The sequence below is a fragment of the Marmota flaviventris genome, chromosome 12 (assembly GCF_047511675.1).
Source record: "Marmota flaviventris isolate mMarFla1 chromosome 12, mMarFla1.hap1, whole genome shotgun sequence".
Lineage (NCBI taxonomy): Eukaryota > Metazoa > Chordata > Mammalia > Rodentia > Sciuridae > Marmota > Marmota flaviventris.
Window position 1 is genome coordinate 21,804,042 of NC_092509.1, and position 20,269 is coordinate 21,824,310.

Below are 20,269 nucleotides of genomic sequence, written 5' to 3' on the forward strand. Positions count from 1 at the left end.
TGTCGCCATTTTGGCTTCCGGTTCCCCGCCCGTCCTCTGCCACCGTGGTTTGGGCGGCGGCGCGCTGGCCCGGAGTTGAGTTGCGCGAGAGAAGTGGGACCCTGACTGTGGTGCGTTTGTCACTTTCATGACTCCCGCGGCTTGGGCAAGAGCTCGCTAAATCCAAGGGCCAAAGCCAGGCCGCTGCCCTTGGACTTTGAGCTTGAGCCGTTAGGTGCGTGTGTGGCCACGTGGGTGCGGAACTCCGATCTGGGCCGCCTCTTGGGGGCTGCCAGCTTCGGTCGCACGCTGCAGCTTGGCGCCTGCTCCTGTCCACATGGCAGAGAAGAACAGCACTTCGTGCCCCGTGCTGTTCTTATGGGTTCTGGGAAGTAAATTTGACTTAAACTGGTTTCCATGCTGGAGAAAATTTGGCCCCAAGTAGCCTCCAAAATGAGTGACCGGCACCCTAGCTTGATGTGCACACAGGTCGTAACCTAACTTAAGAGTATACCCTGGTAACCAAGCAACTGAGCCTCAGCCAGTCCCGGGCTGAAGGCTGCCAAATTGCGCCCTAATTAGGCAAGTGCTGAATTGCACTACTCGAGTAATCTTTGTACATTTCCTGTTTTTCTGGTTATAAATACAGTTCACCACGTTGTAGGTGCGGGGCATTCTGAACCATTATTGGCTTGATGCACTGCCTAGTTCCATGTATTTGTTGTTTAAATAAGCTTTTAAAGTTAATTCATCTTGGTTTTTTGTTTAACAAATTGGCATAGTTAGTAGGGTCCAAAGTAGAACTTAGTTTCCCAGAAGCATCAAGCCTCTGCACGAACTACCCACAACCGCACTTTGGGCCTGCTGATGTCTTAAAGCATCTAAAGGCCCTGGGTTAAGTTTCTTGGATCTCATGCTTCCACTCATTTCGGGTTTTCAGCTCTACAAGTTTATCTGAGCAAACTTTGTTATTCTTTTCTCTTTCTCCCCTCACCCTACTTTCTTCCCACCCCACTTTCCTGAATTGGATTCAGTTAAGACGCCTCAGTTGTTTTTTAACAGACAAAATATGAATTGGGTTTCAAGTCAAATTGGACTTAACACTTTTAACTGGAATAGATCCAGTTAAGGGACTCAGATAGATTGTTTTTTGTTTATTTGCTTATTTTGGGTTTTGTTTATTTCTCCAATTATTTATAGGTTCTTCACAATTAAAGAATTGTAAAACTCCACTTTCTGGGACTCCCATCTAGATTCATGTATTAAAATTATGGGCCCAGAACATGTGCATTTTGGGGATATTGGATTAATCTAACTTTAAACAACTTAGAAAAGCAGTGGCACTGGTTTTAATTTGGAGAGAATTACAAGTCATATGAAAAACAGATTTTTTTTTTTAAATCCTGCTAAAAGCCAGCTACCTAGGCTCACACCTGTAATCCCAGTAGCTCAGCAGGCTGAGACAGGAGCATTGTGAGTTTAAAGCCAGCCTCAGCAAAGGAAGGCGCTAAGCAACTCAGTGAGACCCTATCTCTAAATAAAATACAAAATAGTGCTGGAGATGTGGCTTAGTGATTGGGTGCAGTGAGTTCAATCCCAACACCAAAACAAAACAAAAAAAACTGCTAAAACAGGACAGTACTTGCCTAGCATGTACAAGACATTGAGTTCAATTACCAGCACTGAAAAGAAAAAAAAAAAACTGATAAAACAATAGGGTATATTTTTTAATTCTTGTGTAGACACATCTAGAAAATCTAATGCATCAGAAATTGCTTCCTTTTTTTTTTTTGAAAAAGCAGTTAAGGGGCTGGGAATGTGGCTCAAGCGGTAGCGCGCTCGCCTGGCATGCGTGCGGCCCGGGTTCGATCCTCAGCACCACATACAAACAAAGATGTCGTGTCTGCCAATAACTAAAAAATAAATATTAAAAAAAAAATTCTCTCTTTCTCCCTCTCTCTCTCTCTCTCTCTCTCTTTTTTTAAAAAAAAAAAGTTAAGGGTTGGGCATTGGGGCTCAGTGGTGGAGCACGTGCTTCACATGTGTGAAGCCCTGGGTTCAATCCTCAGCACTACATAAAAATAAATAAAGGTAAATAAAGAAAAAGAAAAAGGAGTTAAGCTTTAAGCAACAAACTAAGGGCATGATGAAAGAGGTCTGTACTTTAATAACTGAACTAAAACCCTGACTCTTCTCTCTGTCTTTATCTAAATACTCTTGATTCCACTAACCCTTTATCCAGTTGCCTTTTTTCTCTGAAGATAAAAAGACAATGCTAAATAGAGTGATGCCTTCTGACCAACCAAGGTTACCTGCCATCTCTTCTGCCCCATGTTCTGAGACAGAACTTAGAGCCAGCATAAGAGAATCCAAATCTAACAGAAATTCCTCAAAAAAATTTTCCAGAACTTTAGAATTCTCATAGGAACTTAAAATCTGAGACTCCTTGACCTCTACCAACTTATGCATATGACATTGGGACCTGGGGAAGCTTGAAATGGATGACAAAAACAGAATGGAAGGAAGATATTAATAACCCTTTCAAAACTTGTTCAAGGTGGGACAAAGGAAAGGTAGGAAAAATTGTTGACTTTTAGATTGGGTCTCTGAGGTGTTTTTTTTGTTTTTGTTTTTGTTTTTGTTTTTTTTTTTGCAGAAGATTAATTCGTCCATTATATAATCCTGCAGGCAAGAGAAGGAAGAACCAGTGCAGATTACAGAGCTCACTTAGAATCACAGTGAAGCATCTGGACTCAAAATATATCAAAGACCATTTCCTGCCACAACTAAAATGCCAGAAAAACCAGGCAGCCATAAACCCTGTCGGGAGAGAATGGACTGTTACAACTATGACTTTCCAGTTATTTTTCCAGCAATTTCTACAGGGAACAGGGACCAAAGGATCTGTAATTGGTCCAGTAGAAGACTTCAGAAGGAAAGCAAAGGACTTTAGGGATCTGGTATGGCATGGGAGACTCACTGAAATAACCCTTGGGATTATCTTTGTGCTTCTTAACCAATGTACTACATGCCAACTTGACAGCTGCAGAAGTCAAAAGGTGATCTGCCTGCATCATGTCTGAGATGAGCACCACCACAATTACTTTATCCCCCAAGAAACTGCAGAGGATAGAACAGAAATAACACAAATTGAAGTTGTAGCAATTTGCAAGTTTGAATATGATGTACTATTTGGTGTAGCAATTGGTTCTTCTGCAAAAATAAGAAGCAGTGTCAAACAAGTCCAGAAGAGATTTAACGCATTTGTGACATCTATTGAAAATCAGATCTTAAGGATTCTGCCAGTTTATTAATTGGTATGTGTTCCATCCTATTACCAGTTGGCTCAGCAATCAATCATGAGTTAGCTAATTTGTATATGGAATAGTAAATAAAAGTTTCACCTAAGAAGTAGTTAATTGAGCATACATGGATGGTTTCCATTTATATCCAAGCAACTACATGTAACACTATCTGACATAAACAATTCATGAATAGTACAGTTTTACTTCATCCTGTTGCCAATGAAATTTCTGCTTTCTTGAAGGCTTCAGAAAATGTCAAAAACAAATTGGAGGGCTGGGGTTGTGGCTCAGAAGTAGAGTGCTCGCCTACCATGCGTGAGGCACTGGATTCAATCCTTAGGACCACATAAAAATAAAATAAAGATATTGTGTCAACCTATAATTAAAAATAAATATTTTTTAAAAAATGGATTCTGTTTGGAGCAATTCAATATTCTGCAGTTCTAGAATTATCTCTTCAAAAGCTCCCCAACCTCTCTACTGCTACAGACAACTGGATGAAAAAGCACACTCCATCTTATAATGCTTTTGTTCCTCCTGAGAGGATACTAGGAGCAAGTTTAAGAGTCTCTGTACTTTTATTGCTTCTGGTCAGAGGATCACTTATATAAGTGATCAACATGGTTTGAGTCCAAATGATTAAAAAATACTGGTGGAATAATTGTCTTATAATTGCCAAAATTATTTATAATCAATTTTTGGTTTGTCAAACCCATAATCTTGGGAAGACAACAAAAACTTCCACCACCTAATGGACCCTTCAAACATTTACAGATGGACTTAATTCAGTTGACACCCTCAGTGAGTGTTATAGTCAGCTTTTTTGCAGTTGTGACTAAAACGACTGGACCAGAACAACTCTAGAGGAGGAGAAGTTTATATGGGGCTCACGGTTTCAGAGATCTCAGTCCATAGATAACTGACTCCATTGCTCTGGGTTCAAAGTGAGGCAGCACATAATGGGGGAAAGGCTCAGTGGAGAAAAGCAGCTTAAGTCAAGGTAGGTGTGGGAAGTGGCCACGGGGAACATGCACCATTCCAGTGTATGCACCCAAAGAGCCATCTTCTCCAGTCATGCCCTGCCTGCCTGTAGTTGCCCCCCCACTCCAGGTGGTTCATTCAATCTAGGATAAACAGCTCTCAATTTAATTTCATCTCTGAATATTCCTGCAGAAACAGGAGCTTTGGGGAGACACCTCATCAAAACCATAACGTGAACACAATGATATTTTAAAATTGAAATTTAGTAAAGTCAGCCAATTGTATTGCCTTGGCCAAAGGTGTTACCCCTGGCTTTAATAGCAGTCATAACCACTTGTAGATTGCCCTTTTATGAAATAGTTACTGGAAAATCCATACCCAATTTGTTAATAAAGCCTCAGGACTTGGGGTTGTGGCTCAATGGTATGGTGCTTGCCTAACATGCATAAGGTACTGGGTTCGATCCCTGGAACCACATACAAATTTTCTTAAAAAATTAAGGTATTATGTCCATCTACAACTAAACAATATTTTAAAAAAATAAATAATAAAGCCTCAAACATCTACTACTGTCCTAAATAAGTGCTGTAAGCCTTTAATGCCAGAGTGTATTTTCATCCAAGAATAGAAGTTGTTTGTGGCCTACCAAGTAATGGTAACCAGATCTTTCGCAATCTGCAACCTAGAGACTGCATCTTCTACAAGTGACATCAGAGAAAGATTGCTCTTCATTGGAAAATACTCTACCAAGTTGTCATTACTCACACTGTCCCATAGTTTCAAGGCCTTGAATGTTGGTTCTACATCTCACAACTCAAAAGGATCTCTCCTGACACATGCAACTGTACACCTGTTGCAGCCTTTAAAATAAAACCAGGGAATTTTTTTTTTTTTTTTTTTTTTTTTGAGAATTGTGGCATTATATGACATAACTTTCCCAAGATACAGAAAATTTGTCACCATGTAGGCCTTTTCTCCTGTTTTCTGCCATTCTAACCCCTTCCCTTTTCACACAGGGAATTCCACAGAATAGTAATCTTTGGATGGCTTTAATGTAGCAAAACTATGATCTTGCAAGAAACCAGAGTGATTGTTGATTCCGTGGGTTCATGCCAAAAAAAAAAAAATCATTAAACTAATCTCTTAATGCCAGTTCCTCTTCATACTACAAACAAGAAATGGGAAAGGAAGAAACTCCCAAAGAATAGAATGTTATCCTTGGAATTTTAAATATTACTACTTTGCAGGGCGTGGTGGCATACACCTGTAATGCCAGCGGCCAGGGAGGCTGAGGCAGAAGGCTCAGAGTTTAAGCCAGCCTCAGCAAAAGTGAGGCACTAAGCAACTTGGCGAGAACCTGCCTCTAAATAAAATACAAAATAGGACTTGGGGATGTGACTCAGTGGTTGAGTGCCCCTGAGTTCAATCCCAGTACCAAAAAAATAAAAATAAATATCACCTTTTTTTTCTTTTCAACGCTTGTGAAAAGAAGTATTGCAACCTTTCTGGTCAATAACCTGATTGTTGTTGGGTATAGAAAAACTGTCTGGTTGATGCCTGCACGAAGTATTTTGTGCTTCCAAACGATATTTGAGACTTGGAAACTACCTAAGTAGGTATGAATGATTGCTTATATCATGCCCAGGAGAGGAAAGCTTCTCAGCTTATGACAGAATTAAGAAGTACAGGGTGGGAGGAGGGGTTGGGGAGAGGGAACATGCACTCTTCCAGGGCATGCCCTCAGTGACCCATCCCTACCTGCCTATAGTTACTACCCAGCCATTCAAACTAGGATGGACTAATTGAGTTACATCTCTCATGATCTAATCATTTCACCTCATGGGAGCTTTAGAGGGATGCCTCATCCAAACCATGATATTCAACCCTACCCACAAAAAGCTCTTGTCCATCTCACAATGCAAAATGCATTTAGTTCATCTCCAAGAGTCTCACAGTCTTAATAATTTCAGCATTGTCATAAATCCAAATCCAAAATCTCATCTGAGGCTCAAGACAAACTCAACTGTGAGCCCAAATCAAAGATAACTTACATGTATCCAACATATGCTACAGAGTAAACATTTCCATTTCAAAAAGGGAGAGATGGAGGCATAGAAAGAAGGGTTGAACCAAGGCAACACCAAAATCCAACTCGGTAAACAAGTCCTGTAGCTCCATGTACAGCATTTAGGATACTTGTCTGTGAGATGTTTTTTTGATTTTGTTTTGGTACTGGAGATTATATACCCAGCCTTTTTTTTTTTTTTTTTTTTTGAGATAGGGTCTAACTAAGTTGCTTAGAGCCTCACTAAGTTGCTTAGAGCCTCGCTAAATTGCTTAGGCTGACCTCAAATTTGCAGTTCTCCTTGCAGCCTCCTGAATTGCTGGGATTACAGGCATGCACCACCATTCCCAGCAAGATGTTATTTTCCAAGGGCTTGGGCAGCTCCAATCCTTGGGTCTTGTCAGTTGTAGCATACATTCCTCTCTTTTACCCTGGTTCTCTCTGCACCCAGCAGCTTTCCTCGGCAGACAGTCCAAGTTACTAGCATCTCTTAATTCCTGAGGTCTCCATTCTAGATCTGGCTTCACCTTTACAGTTTAACACACTGTTTTCTTAGGGGCATCCTTCAGGGAGTTTGACCTTGTGACACTTCACCTGGATTTCAAGGCCTTCCTTTGAAATTTCAGTGGAAGCCTCTATGACCCCTTAACTTGAGCATTCCTTAACTTTAGCACCAGGTGGATAATGCCAAGGTCTACTGCCAGCTCACACACTACCTGGGCTCCCTGGAATCATAGCTGTAGTGGCCTTTGAGTGCCTGCATGACTCAGAATGATGGAACAGCTCCTAGGTACCCCATGCAATCAGGGCACCCCTATGATATTGTCCTAAAGGAATTTTCTGTACCATGGAAACTGCAATGGGTGTACTTTTGGAAATTCCTGAGATAGGTCTCTTTCCTATTGTCTCTGTGTGAAGTACTTAGAATCTCTTGAGGTGCTATAATTTCTTCAACAAGCACATCTTCCTCAGCCACAGCTTTACATGCATTCTTTCATCCAAACTGCAAGTTTTTTAAATTTTTTAGCCCTAGTAACTGAACAGGCACTTCACAGAAAAAGAAATATGAATGGTCAATAAATATATGGAAAAAAGTTCAACATCTCTAGCAATTTGAGAAATGCAAATTAAAATTATACCAAGATTCCATCTCACTCCAGTCCAAATGGCCAATTATCAGAATACAAGTAACAATAAATGTTGATGAGGATGTGGGGGGTGGGGAGTACTCTCATATATTGCTGGAGGGACTGAAAATTGTTGCAACTACTCTGGAAAACAATATGGAGATTCCTTAGAAAATTTGGAATGGAACCATTATTTGACACAGTTATCCCACTCCTTGGTATATACCCAAAAGACTTAAAAGCAGCATACTATAGTGATGTGACCACATCAATGTTTATATAGCAGCTCAATTCACAATAGCTAAGCTATAAAACCAACCTAGGTGCCCATCAGCATATAAATGGATAAAGAAAAGGAATATATGCACAATGGAATACTACTCAGCCTAAAAAAGAATGACTTCGTGACATTTGCTGGCAAGTGGATGGATCTGGAGACTATTATGCTGTGAAATAAGCTAATACCCAAAACCCAAATGTCAAATGTTCTCTCTGATATGCGGATGCTGACACACAATAAGGGTGGGGGAGGGAAAAATAGAAATTCATTGGATTAGACCCAGAGGAATGAAGGGAAGAGAGGGGGATAGAATAGGAAAGATGGTAGAATGAATCTGACATAACTTTCCTATGTTCATATATGAATACACCACCGTGAAACTTCACATCATCTACAAGCACAAAAATGGGATCCTAATTAAAATAAGTTATACTCCATGTATGTATAATATATCTAAATGCACTTGGGGCTGGGGTTGTAGCTCAGTGGTAGTGCACTTGCCTAGCATGCATGAGGCACTGGGTTCAATTCTCAGCACCACATACAAATAAATAAAATAAAGGTCCATCAACAACTAAAAAAAAAATTTTTTAAATGCACTCTATTGTCATATGTATCTAAAAATAACAAGAAAAAAATTTTGCCCTGTTTTCTGCTCGAGTCTCAAAGTAAACCCGGCTCAAAGCTGCCAACAATATCCATGCCGACTGAATGTTGTGCTACCTTGAAATTTTCTCCACCAGATTAGTCCGTCATCTTTAAATTCAGCCTCATACAAAGTCTCAAGACATAGGCAAAAATGTAGTCAAGTTCTTTGCGACAATACAACATAAGTGTCTTTTAGTTCAATTCCCAATAGAATCCTCATTTTTCTTTGAAACCTCATGAGCATGGTCTGCATTCCTATCAGTAGTATTCTTCTGAGCTCCCACCAAAATTGTCTGTTAAGTTCTGCTTACAACATTCTAAAATTTTTAGAATTTTACAGCTTGCATCTCTTACTTTTTTTCCCTAAAGATTTATTTATTTATTGGTTAGACATAATACCTTTTTTTAAAATTTATTTTAATGTGGTGCTGAGGATCGAACCCAGGGCCTCACACATGCTAGGCAAGCACTCTACCGTTGAGCCACAACCCCAGCCCTTTCTTAACTTTTCAAAATTTCTCCTACAGACCAGCTTCAAATGCTTCCAAACCTATATGTTCAAGTTAGTCAAAGAAATAACCTCATTCTCAGTACCAATTTCTGTTTTAGCCAGCTTTTGTGTCAGTCTTACCAAAATACTTGATAAGAACAAGTTAGAGGAGGGAAATTTTATTTGGGGCTCATAGTTTCAGAGGTCTCAATCCATAGACAGCCAATTCCATTGCTCTGGTTCCAAGGTGAGGCAGTGCCTCACGTGGGGAGGGCCCAGCAAAGGAAAGCTTCTCATAGTGGAGTCAGGAAGGAGGAGGGTGTGGGAAAGGACCACAAGGAACATGCCCCCTTATGGGGCATGCCCCATGACCCCTTCCTCCAGCCATATACCACCCTTCTGTAGTACCACTAGTCAGTCCATTCAAACTAGGATGGACTGATTAGGTTACAGCTCTCACAATCTTATCATCTCTCTTCTGAATATTCCTGCAGAAACAGGAGCTTTGGGGGGATACCTCATATACAAACCATAACACTCTGTTTCTCAATTTCCATCATACTTCAAAAACTCTAATCAGTGGGCCACAGATACTTGAATTTTTAATTGTTTGCTATTGATCAGTTGATTGATGGAGACTTCTCTTGCAGTTTCTTGGCACTCTTTGTGCTCACCTAAAGTGTTAAATGCCCATACATAGCTGTTGTTTTCACATTGATCTCATTATAGTTAGAATAATAATATAAGACATATGAGTCATCTACTACTGTAAAGTTATGGACACAATACTGAAATCAAACAGATTGATTATGATGATTGAAGAAACTGGTGTTATGGCCCATGCCCATCATTTTTGTCAATCTCTCAAGGATAAGATGATGACCACAGAGAGGTGGGAGAATTGTAAATTGAAATAAATTTAACCTAAACCTAGCTCTCTACTTGAGCAATAAGATTTGATCCAAAGTATCCTCCATATTTAATAGCCTACTACTATCTTCCTTAATAAACCTTTAACCTAAGAATAGGTTGTTGTAATCTTTAACTTAAGAATGTACCCTGCTAACCAAGGAAATGAGCTTCAGTCAATCTCAGGTTGAAGACTGTCAAATTATATGCCCCAATAAGACAAACAACAAACCGAACCAATCAGGTAATCTTTGTGCATCATTTTCTGGTTTTCTGGTTATAGATACAACTCAGTACCTTATACGTAAGGGCATTCAGAACCATATTTGATACAGAGTCCTGCCCTATTTCTTGCTCAAGTCAACTTTGTTAAATTTGACTCATCTCAGTTTTATCTGTAATAGTGCATGCCCAAATGGGTAACTTAGGAAGGTTGGGAGGAGCAGGGAAAGGCTTTTTTTAAAAAGTCACACTTAGCATAAATAAACTGGAAGGTCAGATTTGACTTGGAAGCAGATATTCACCAACTGGAAACTATAATTTAAATCAGCTATAAAAATGGCAACTGACCAGTACACAAAATGGTTTAAGCCATGAGCACAGAAGAAACACTTCCCTTTTTGCCTTCCTCATCTCTCCCCACACCCCTTTTTCTAGAATAATTATTGAAATTTCCAGCTTTGGTGAGGAGACAGTTAGTAACAGATGTTTTCAACTCAGAAGCAGACTCTGCAGAGGCCTTCTAGACAGTGATTTTCCTACACGCATTGACAGTTGGAAAAATCAGTGTTTTCATCATGTGATAGGTCTGCATACCCAGCAGCCAGTAAAAAATTGGTATTGCCTTCAAAATTTACTTTTAAATATAGCTGGATAAGAGCTATTCAAGGCAAATCTTAGTAGAACTTCATTCATCACACTTAAATAATTCTGATTGAAGAAAGAATATAACCATTTTTTATATTCTTCACCCCATAGAAGGATGTTATATTGGCCAATGGACCTTGTAGAGGGATGGGAAATAAGAAAGTCACTTAAATTTACATACAACCTTAAGTGGATTTTTATATATTTGTGACAAAATTAAATTTCTTAAGACAAATGCCAAGTTCAAATCCTACAAGACTACTAAATCTGGTTATGTAACAATTGGTGAAACAATTTTCAATTGACTAAATAGATGATGCCTTAGGAAGATACTGGTAGCTTCAAGTTATCAGAAGTCATGATACCTATATTATTCTATGGGACAGGGAAGGGTGCTAGAAATTGAACCCAGAGCCTCCTGCATTCTAGGCAAGTGCTCTAACACTAAGCTATACCCCCAACCACTTTTTATTTTGAGAAAATTTCTCACGAAGTTGCTAAAACTAGCCTCTAACTCACGGTCCTCCTTCCTTAACCTTTCAAGTAGCTGAAATTACAGGCATGTGTCATCACTTTTGAAATTATATGAAATATCCATTTTTTAAAACTACCAGTAACACTAAAGAGCCTTCTTCACATTTTGCCATCATCCTCTGAATGTTAAAAAGACTTTTTTTTAAGCATATCAGCTGAATTGTGGTACCTTGCTTAATTGAAGGTTATTCATGAATATTCAGACATAGTTATTGAGAAATTTAAAGGCACCAAGATAAGAGAACTGGATTTAGGGCAAACAAGGATGCCTTACACTAAACTTTAGTTTTGTTGGCAGTCCAGGTCCTATGGCCCAGCTGAACAACAAAAAGTAAAATTAAAAAGTGGACTAATCTTTAGCAGAGTCCCTAAAAAGTCTTGTACCTCTTCTTGTATCTTCCATTCCTACCTATTCCAGTTGCCAAGGAACTTGTCAGACAACAAACTATTTATGGTGAAGTGGCATGAAAGTTACTAATTGGTTCAGTGGATTGCAAGACCACAAATGTTCTTAGTTCCTGCTAGAGTGAAACCTCAGGTTTAGGGGAAGTAGACTGATCTGCAGAGAAAAGTAGAAAACACCATCAATCTCAAAAAAGATTTCAAATATTTACACAAAGCAGAAATACATGGGAATCTTATTTGTATTTGGGCACTTGAGGATAATTGGCAATCTGTTTCTACTAAGCCTCCATCTGCACTTTACAAAGAGATTGAATGTAAGGAAAGAGAAAATTAGAGTGAGCCTTTGTCCAGGCCACTTTCCTTTCTCCTGGACACTACAACAGTTTCTCGTCAGTTTTTTCCACCTCTCTTCTTACCCTATCAGTTTGGTCCGTTATCTTCTTAAAACATGAATCAGATTATATCCAGGTTTCTGCAAGTTGTTTTTATTTAGAATAAAAACACAAATTCCTCAATGTGGCCTGCACAGGATTATTTACTCTGTATCTCTCTCCAACTTTGTATTGTATGCATGTGTTTCTTAATCATGAATCTATAAGCACACAAGTCTTTCAGTTCCTTGGGTGGTTAAAAATTTTCTGACCAAACTTTTAACAGTCCAAGGGCCTTTGTACTCTGGTTGGTCCCATGGCTACCAACCCTGTTCCTCTTCCCACAGCCAGCTCTTTCCACTTCCCTCAACCACTTTGTTAGTATCCTACTTATTTATCTATTTGCTTTTTCAAATTGATAATTATTTTTTTCACTTGTCTTTTGCCTGCCAGTTAGAATGTAAAAACACCATAAAGGCAGAGATATCATCATCCCTCACATTTATGCCCATGACTCTCAGAAAATGCTGAGCATTTGGTAGAGGATACGTAAATACTTGATGAATGAATTAGAGACCTGGAAGTTGAGCCCTACATTAACAGGGGCTAAATGTGGTAGAGTTCGTACCAGTTCCTCCTGATACTTTTGAGAAGGGTAGCTTCTTTTTTTTTTTTTTTAAAGAAGATACAGTACTTTTTTTATTTTATTTTATTTTTTAGTTGTAGTTGGACACGATGCCTTTATTTTATTTATTTATTTTTATGTGGTGCTGAGGATTGAACCCAGGACCTTGCACACATTAGGTGAGCACTCTACCACTGAGCCACAACTCCAGCCCCAGAGGATATAGTACTATTTTAAGAGGTATTAGAGATAGGGATTTATAAAATACAAATCTGTTTAAAACCAGATTGCTAATGCCATAGAGAAAACTCACATTACACTAGAGAAAAATTTTAATGAAGTTCCAAAATATGTATTTCCTACTATGATGCATCATTTGTCCATACCCATTCTCCCCAAAACTGTTCATATATATGCTCCTCGTCTCCATCTCAGCAGTAACTGATTAATTTCAATCTCTGCCAAAGCCAAAATTCTAGATACCATCCTTGATGCTGCCTTCTCCTATGTCTATTTTGGTTTTCCATTGTTGTATGACAAAATGCCCCCAAATTTAGAGGCTTAAAAAAAGAGTGGTGGCTTAAGACACAATGTATTATCATCTCTTAGATTTGTGGGTCAGATTGGCCAGCTAGGTGGAAATTGCTTGGACCTATCATGCAGTTTTGGTCTGACTGGGGCTATATACAGTTCTTTGGAGGCTCCACTGGATTTGACATCCAAGATGGCACACCTAACATTGCTGATCATTGACACTGTCTGTCAGTTAGGAATTAAGCTGGGACTGTCAACTAGAGCAACTGCCTATGTATGGCCTTTCTTCCATTTGGCTGGCACTTCTCAAAATATGGTGATTGTGTTTCAAGAGCACACATTCCAAGAAATAAAAAATGGAAGATGCCCGTCTCTTAGGTAAGGCCTGGGTCCAGAAACTGGTATAGGGTCACTTCTGCCATATTTGCCAGTGATCTACAGAGCATACTCAAATTCAGGAGAAGCTGTAGAACAAATCTCTCAGCAGAAAGAGTATCAATGAATTTATAGTATTTTTAAATATGTCACAGTACCCCATTAAGGTCTAACTATTCCATCTCATAAAAATCTTTCCAGTCCCTTCTCTTCAACCTCACTGTCATTATTCTAGTATAAACCACTAAAGTCTTTCCTAAGGTATGACAACAGCTTCCTAATTGGATACCTGGCCTTCATTCAGTTCAGACTCAACCCTGTTATAGTCCAAGTGATCTTTATTAAAATCAAAATTGATCATACTACATCTTTAAAGTATTCCATGAGTCTCCATTACTCTTAGACAAGTCCAAATGCCTGATCATTTGCTGACATGAGCTTGCAGGATCTATTGAACCAAATTTCTCCCCACAACTCTCTTTTACCTCTCATCTTGTTTTCTAATTTCAGTTGCTATATTATTGTAAAATACAAAGCTACTTGATAAGAAGCTACTCTAGGCAATTTAAGCAGAGGCAATATAATATAGGGAATTGGTTTCAGAACTGTTAAAACATAGGGGCTAGGGATATAGCTCAGCTGGCATGCACAAGGCCCTGGGTTCAATCCCCAGCACCCCCCCACACACACACACACACAAACAAAACTGTTAAAAAATAGCTGGAGGGACAAAAAAGATAAGTTTGCCCAGTGACTCAGAACTGCATGAACACTTGACAATGGTGTCACCCATTGACCATTTGCTGCTGAAATTAATGAATTCAAAAGCATACACTACTCCATTACTGCCTCTGTCACTGAAACTGTTGATGTGACCACTGCCACAGCTGCCTGTGGAACCAAGTAGCCCCTGCTCACTGGCCGCTGCGGTCACCACAAGTGGAAATACTACCAAAGTGAGGGACTATGGCTTCTCCCTTCCTCCTGTCTACAGTCTTCCACACATGATTTCCATTGGCAGAATCCAGCCATAAGCTGGATCTGGTAAATGTGACTTGCTGGTTTTCAGCTTGCTGCAATGCAAAGAGAAGCAGGAATAGAGCTGAGAGCCAACAGACAAGCTACTAGCACAACTACAGCAAACATTCTTGTGTTCCAGGGACTCACCATGCTGATTCCCTTCTGGACATGCTTTTCTCTCTGTCTGGAACTTTCATACACATACCCTAACTTCCTGTTTGGCCCTGCTTGTCCTACTTGCTTGACGGCTCAGTGTTGATGTCTCACCTTGCAGTGATAGTTCCTTAATTTTCCTATCTGAGTAAGATTCTTCTATTCTGGGTTCCCATAATACCCTCTATTATCCTTCTCTTAGCACTTGTCATCCTAGATTGTAATTGTTTACTGCTTTGTACTCTTTCTACATTTTGTACTTCTCAGGGGTAGAACTCTACATTATTCAGATTTCCCCCTCACTGTCTAGTTCATAGTAGGCATGCTATGATAAACACAGGGGTTTCTAACCTGGGAATAATTATATTGCCTCTAAATGGCCTATGAACTCACAGAACTATATGTAAAATATAGTGTGTATATGCATTTTACAGAAAGAAAATCCATTATATTAAAGGTCAATGACCCCTAAATGATTAAGAAACCATACATATGAACAAAAGAAAGAGTTCACAATATTCCTGAGACTTAAAGAAAAAGATAGCTTCCAGAAAGAAACTAAATATCAAAAAGACCATTTCCAGTGACTTGTAAGGATCACAATTTTTATTGAATTCCTGTATAAAGGAAAATGAAATTAGCACCCAGCCTCATAATATAATTGCAAATAGAAAATAATATGCATAGTAGAAATCATTTGCAAGTATGTTATTAGTAGCAGCTCTACAGGGTGCTTTGTACAGAGACCAGATGGCAGTGGGTGGGGCTTGTGCATAGTGGCAGAGCTGGTCATCCAGGTGTCCTGATTCCCAGAAAGTCTGATAAGCACTGCATAAGCATGTTCTACATCCATTTGCCCTTTGAAAAACTTCCACTTGCTCTAGCACCTAACTATAGAGAAGATATAGGGGGAAATAGCATTCATATCATGGAAATGTAATGCAATTCACTATCATTTTATTTTTTGTATTATCCCAAAGACAAGAATAATCCCAATATAGCCTAATGTTTCTTAGATCACTTAAAATCATTCACTTGGAAATTTCTTATATTAACTAAAATTATTTTTGCTGCAAGTAATGAAAATCACGTTTTACATATAAAAGAAAGTTTACTAGAAAGATAAAGGAACAAAAACGTAGTTGAGTTCTGGAAGGAATTAGAAAACTGTGTCTCTAAGTTCAGCTTCTCTCTGTGCAACTTCTTAATTATTTTCCTTCTCTGTGGTTGACTTTTCTTCCATTACACATGGAGAGTAGATGAAGGCTGGTGGTTTCCATCAGCTGAGTTTACATTATCTCTGTTCATTTCTCAGACCTACAGTAGAGTTTCTCAACCTCACAAAAATTAGGGCAGATGGCTCTTTGCTGTGGGGCTGTCCTGCGCAGTGTTGGAGGTTCAGCGACATCCCTGAACTCCACCCACTGGATGTCAGGGGTGACATCCCACCCACCCCACAAAACTGTGGAAATCAAAATGTCTCCAGGTATTGCCAGTGTCCCTGCTTGATTGAAAACCACTGAACTAGATTATCTTGGCTTTTACAACTCAATATCAAAAATCCAGAAGGGAGAGTCCAGTTGGCTAACCCGTCTTGGGCCCTGTATCCAGTTGATCCAGTTAACAGAGCCAGGGCACAGAACATGTGGCAAAAATAGGATTACCAGGAATTCCCTCCTGTGGAAGTTTGGGCACTTCCCAGAAAAGAGGGGTAGACAAACCTTCCATGACATGACAACTGCAATTCTTTGATCCTAAACATGAAGTTTTTTACCCTAACTCTACACACCTGGACACTTGGGTGGTTTAGGGGAAATGTTTACAGAGATATATTTAGAGATTCTCTATATATACCTTTAAAATGACTTTAACCCAAACTTTTTACTTTAAAATAAAGGACTTTGGGCTGGGGATGTGGCTCAAGTGGTAGCGCGCTCGCCTGGCATGCGTGCGGCCCGGGTTCGATCCTCAGCACCACATACAAACAAAGATGTTGTGTCCGCCGAGAACTAAAAAATAAATATTAAAATTCTCTCTCTCTCTCTCTCAAAAAAAAAAAATAAATAAATAAATAAATAAAATAAAGGGCTTTAAAGGTATAAAAATTTATTAAGAGGGGTACTAGGGATTGAACTCAGAGCCTTGTTTATGGTTGGTAGGCAAGTTCTCACCCACTAAGCTACACCCAGCCCTAAAAATATATTATTTATTTATTTATTTCAGAAGTACTTGTTATATCTGCTCTTAACCAGGTGTTGGCTAGACCTTGGTGGCTAGGAAGATTGAGTCCTTTACAGAGGTTACATTTCAGTTCCAGATTGATTTAAGGATTGGAGTAGAATATCTACCATATGTTCTACTTTGAATTAACACTTTTATATTTTTAGGGTCATTTCTTCTTTCATTATCTAATTACTTTTTATTTAAAAGTTTTTAAATCGATCCACTTCTTTATACCACTGTGGTAACTGCTTATCAGAACTGAATGTTTGTCCTGGTGTTTTTATCAGCAATTCATGAACAAATGGTCCTGATTTACTGGAATAGTCACAATTTTGAACACTGAATCTTCCTTGCCCCAGGCTCATTCTTGACTCCTACTAGAAATAAATAACAAAGTCTTAGAAATGATTTTTTGTCTTTTCCCAGATAACAGAAAAATAAATTGTACTAGCCAGAAAATAAGGATTCACTCTGCAGTGAAGGCTATGTAGATGACCTTGTTAAGTTGAAAATAAGCTAAGTTTACAGAAACTGATCTCTCCCTATCTCCCAAAACAGTGTGCTGCTCTTCCCTTCCTGCCTAATCCACACCAGGATCTCCAGCATATTCTGTGAGACAATAAAGCCTCAAGATGCTGTTCAAAGAAAGTATTTCAAAATTATACAAATTTGAGAAATGCTGCATATTACACCCTTCTTGGGGATAGTTGCAATGCCAATTGACATGTTAAAGGCTCTGAAAAGTTTTCATAGCTGTTTTGGAAAGAAAACGGTAGTATTTCATTAACTAAGTTTATGTAAATCTTATGTCCCCACATTCTATTCCTAGGTATATCCAAAAGAAAATTTCCTGGTATGTAAAATGTACTAAAATGTTCAGATGGTAATATATGGTAGCAAAGAGCTACTTACTTGTCCTTCCTAAAAAAAAAAGGAGAAATAAAATGTGATGCACAATGACACTTCTTGCAGCTATCAGAAGGGTTAAATAAACTACAATGTAGCAATGTGGAGAAAGCTGAAAAATGGTGAGACAAATGAGAATCAAAATGAGATTTATATCACACTACGGTTATTGTAGAAACACATACTTGTTATACATTGTTCAGTATATACTTATGTTTAAATACAGAATAAGGTTGAATCATAAAGGTGAAAACAATGACAAAACCCAACTTAACAAGATATCTCACAGATCGAACACATGCCTTTTTCTTTTTTCTTTTTCAGGTACTGGGGATTGAACCCAGGGGCACCTTACCACTGAGCTACATCCCCAGCCCTTTTTGTTGTTGTTGTTGTTCTGTAACAGGGTCTTACTAAGTTGCTTAGAGCCTCGATAAATTGCTGAGGCTGGCCTAAACTATCAATCCTCCTGCCTCAGCCTCCCAAGTCACTGGGATTATAGGCCTGTGCCACTTGCACCCGCCTGCCTTTTCTTGATTCTTATAAGAAATGGCACTATAAAACACTTTTGCAAATATATTAATCCATAAGTTTAAAGGAAATCGAAAAGAAGATTCAGCAGTTGAAAGAAGTTAGTGGAATATTGAAAGATAAAAAGCAATGTAGGGGCTGTAGTTCAGTGTCAGAGTGCTTGCCTAGCATGTGTGAGGCACTGGGTTCAATCCTTAGCATCACATAAAAATAAACAAATAAAATAAAGACATTCTGTTTGTTAAAAAAAAAAAAGATAAAAAGCAGATGGTAAAATATAACTGACTTAGACCAGAGAAAGCCAAAACACAAGAGCCAGCACAGAGGTACAGCGTAGTTATAGAACCTTCGTAGTTATAGAACTTAGAGGGCTGGTGTGGTGGCTCAGTGATGGAGTGCTTGCCTAGTGTGTGAGGCACTGCGTTTGATTCTCAGCACCAAATATAAATAAATAAATAAAGGTCTATTGACATCTAAAAAATATTTTTTAAAAAAATCACACTTAGATCTTGACCACTAGAAAAAAAGCCATGAAGAAAGATACCTCACCAAGTTGGCAAATGGAGAAGTTTGCAGCGAGAGCTGAATTGAGCTTAAGCAGTTGTAGTGATGCAGGGGAAACCATTAGGGCCACAGATATGGGGCAGATATGGGGTTTCCTGGGAATGATCAGGAACTTCCCACAGTGACAAGATGGTAACAAGATACCCAGGAGAACAGACTGTGGGGTGAGGGGGTGAAGCAACCGCCAGAGGCAGGCAGAGGGGTAAAGCATCCTTCTGGTGCTATTTCCCGACTGATCAGGATGTGGGTAGATCAGAAGAGGATGATCATGTTCCAGATCAAAGGAAAGGGAAGACATTATGAAAAATAATGATTTTTTTTTACAGTTTTCTGGCTCCTTAGGCAAATGATCTTTACATTTAAAGGGTGACCCCGTACCACTTATAAACCAGTTCTTTCTAACCTCCCTTCATGTCAAAAGTTTGAAGCTCACTGCTCTCAGAGCCCCTTGTCCAGCTAGGGATATGGATACTTCAGCTCAGCCACGGAGCCAGTTTCTGATCTTCCACAGCGTGAATCTTGTTTTGTTTCATTACTTCTCCTTTCACAGTGCTTCTTTTCCTGTAGTCACCTGATGCTTTTCCATAAGTGCCAGCATAAAAACACCATGACTACTTTGACCAAACGAACAATTAACCCTTAAAAAAGTCAGGCCTCCTTTGTACCCAAAAGACTACTTAAAATAGCTTGGGAAATGGGAAAGTGTGCTGGATATTAGAATGCACCAGTCAGATTTCTCGTCATAAATAAATAAATTAATTACTACTCAAATGCTAGCAGACCCTCAGCTGAAGAGAAGAGCTTTCCCAAGGCCCAGAAAGGCCCACAGCCAGTGACTGGTGGCCACAAAAGTACAAACACTAGCCCTCTTCCACGGAAGGACTTTTCTAGCTCTCCAAATCTCCTGTGGAGCTGGCCCAGCCGGCCTTGGGCTCCTTGGAAGTATGGCTTCTCCCTCCACCCACTCTTGCTTCCTTACCCTGCCTTCCATAGGTGTTGATCCCAAGACAGTCCCCAATAACCACCTGCCTGCTAATCCCCTGGGGCAGGGAGCCTACTGGTTCCTATGGCCACTGGCAGAGCAGCATAGCCAGCCTCAGGAACCTGGGGCCACAGTACCCACCCTGAGTTAACCACTCACTGGCCTGCTAACAGCCTCCGGGCTCTACCACCAAAGAAACCGACCTCATCTAGTTTCTGCCCTAGAGCAGTATGCCAGGAAGGGCTCCTATTGGTCAGGTTTGGGTCTGGCCCAGCTCCAGATCATGGAGGAAGCCAGTATTTATTCCATATTGTTCATCTCAACCATTTATTTGAAGACAGGAGAAGTCACAGCCAAATTAATAAGAGGCAAGAGAGCCCTACTGAGCAGACAGA

The 20,269-nt window shown here is 39.5% G+C and overlaps 1 long non-coding RNA gene across 1 annotated transcript; it reads left to right on the forward strand.

Annotated features, from left to right (window-relative positions):
- Positions 1-7: 7 nt before the first annotated feature.
- Positions 8-3,695, forward strand: LOC139707819 (uncharacterized). Its single transcript, XR_011709241.1, has 2 exons — positions 8-110; positions 2,636-3,695. It is a non-coding gene; the product is annotated as an uncharacterized lncRNA (long non-coding RNA).
- Positions 3,696-20,269: the final 16,574 nt, after the last annotated feature.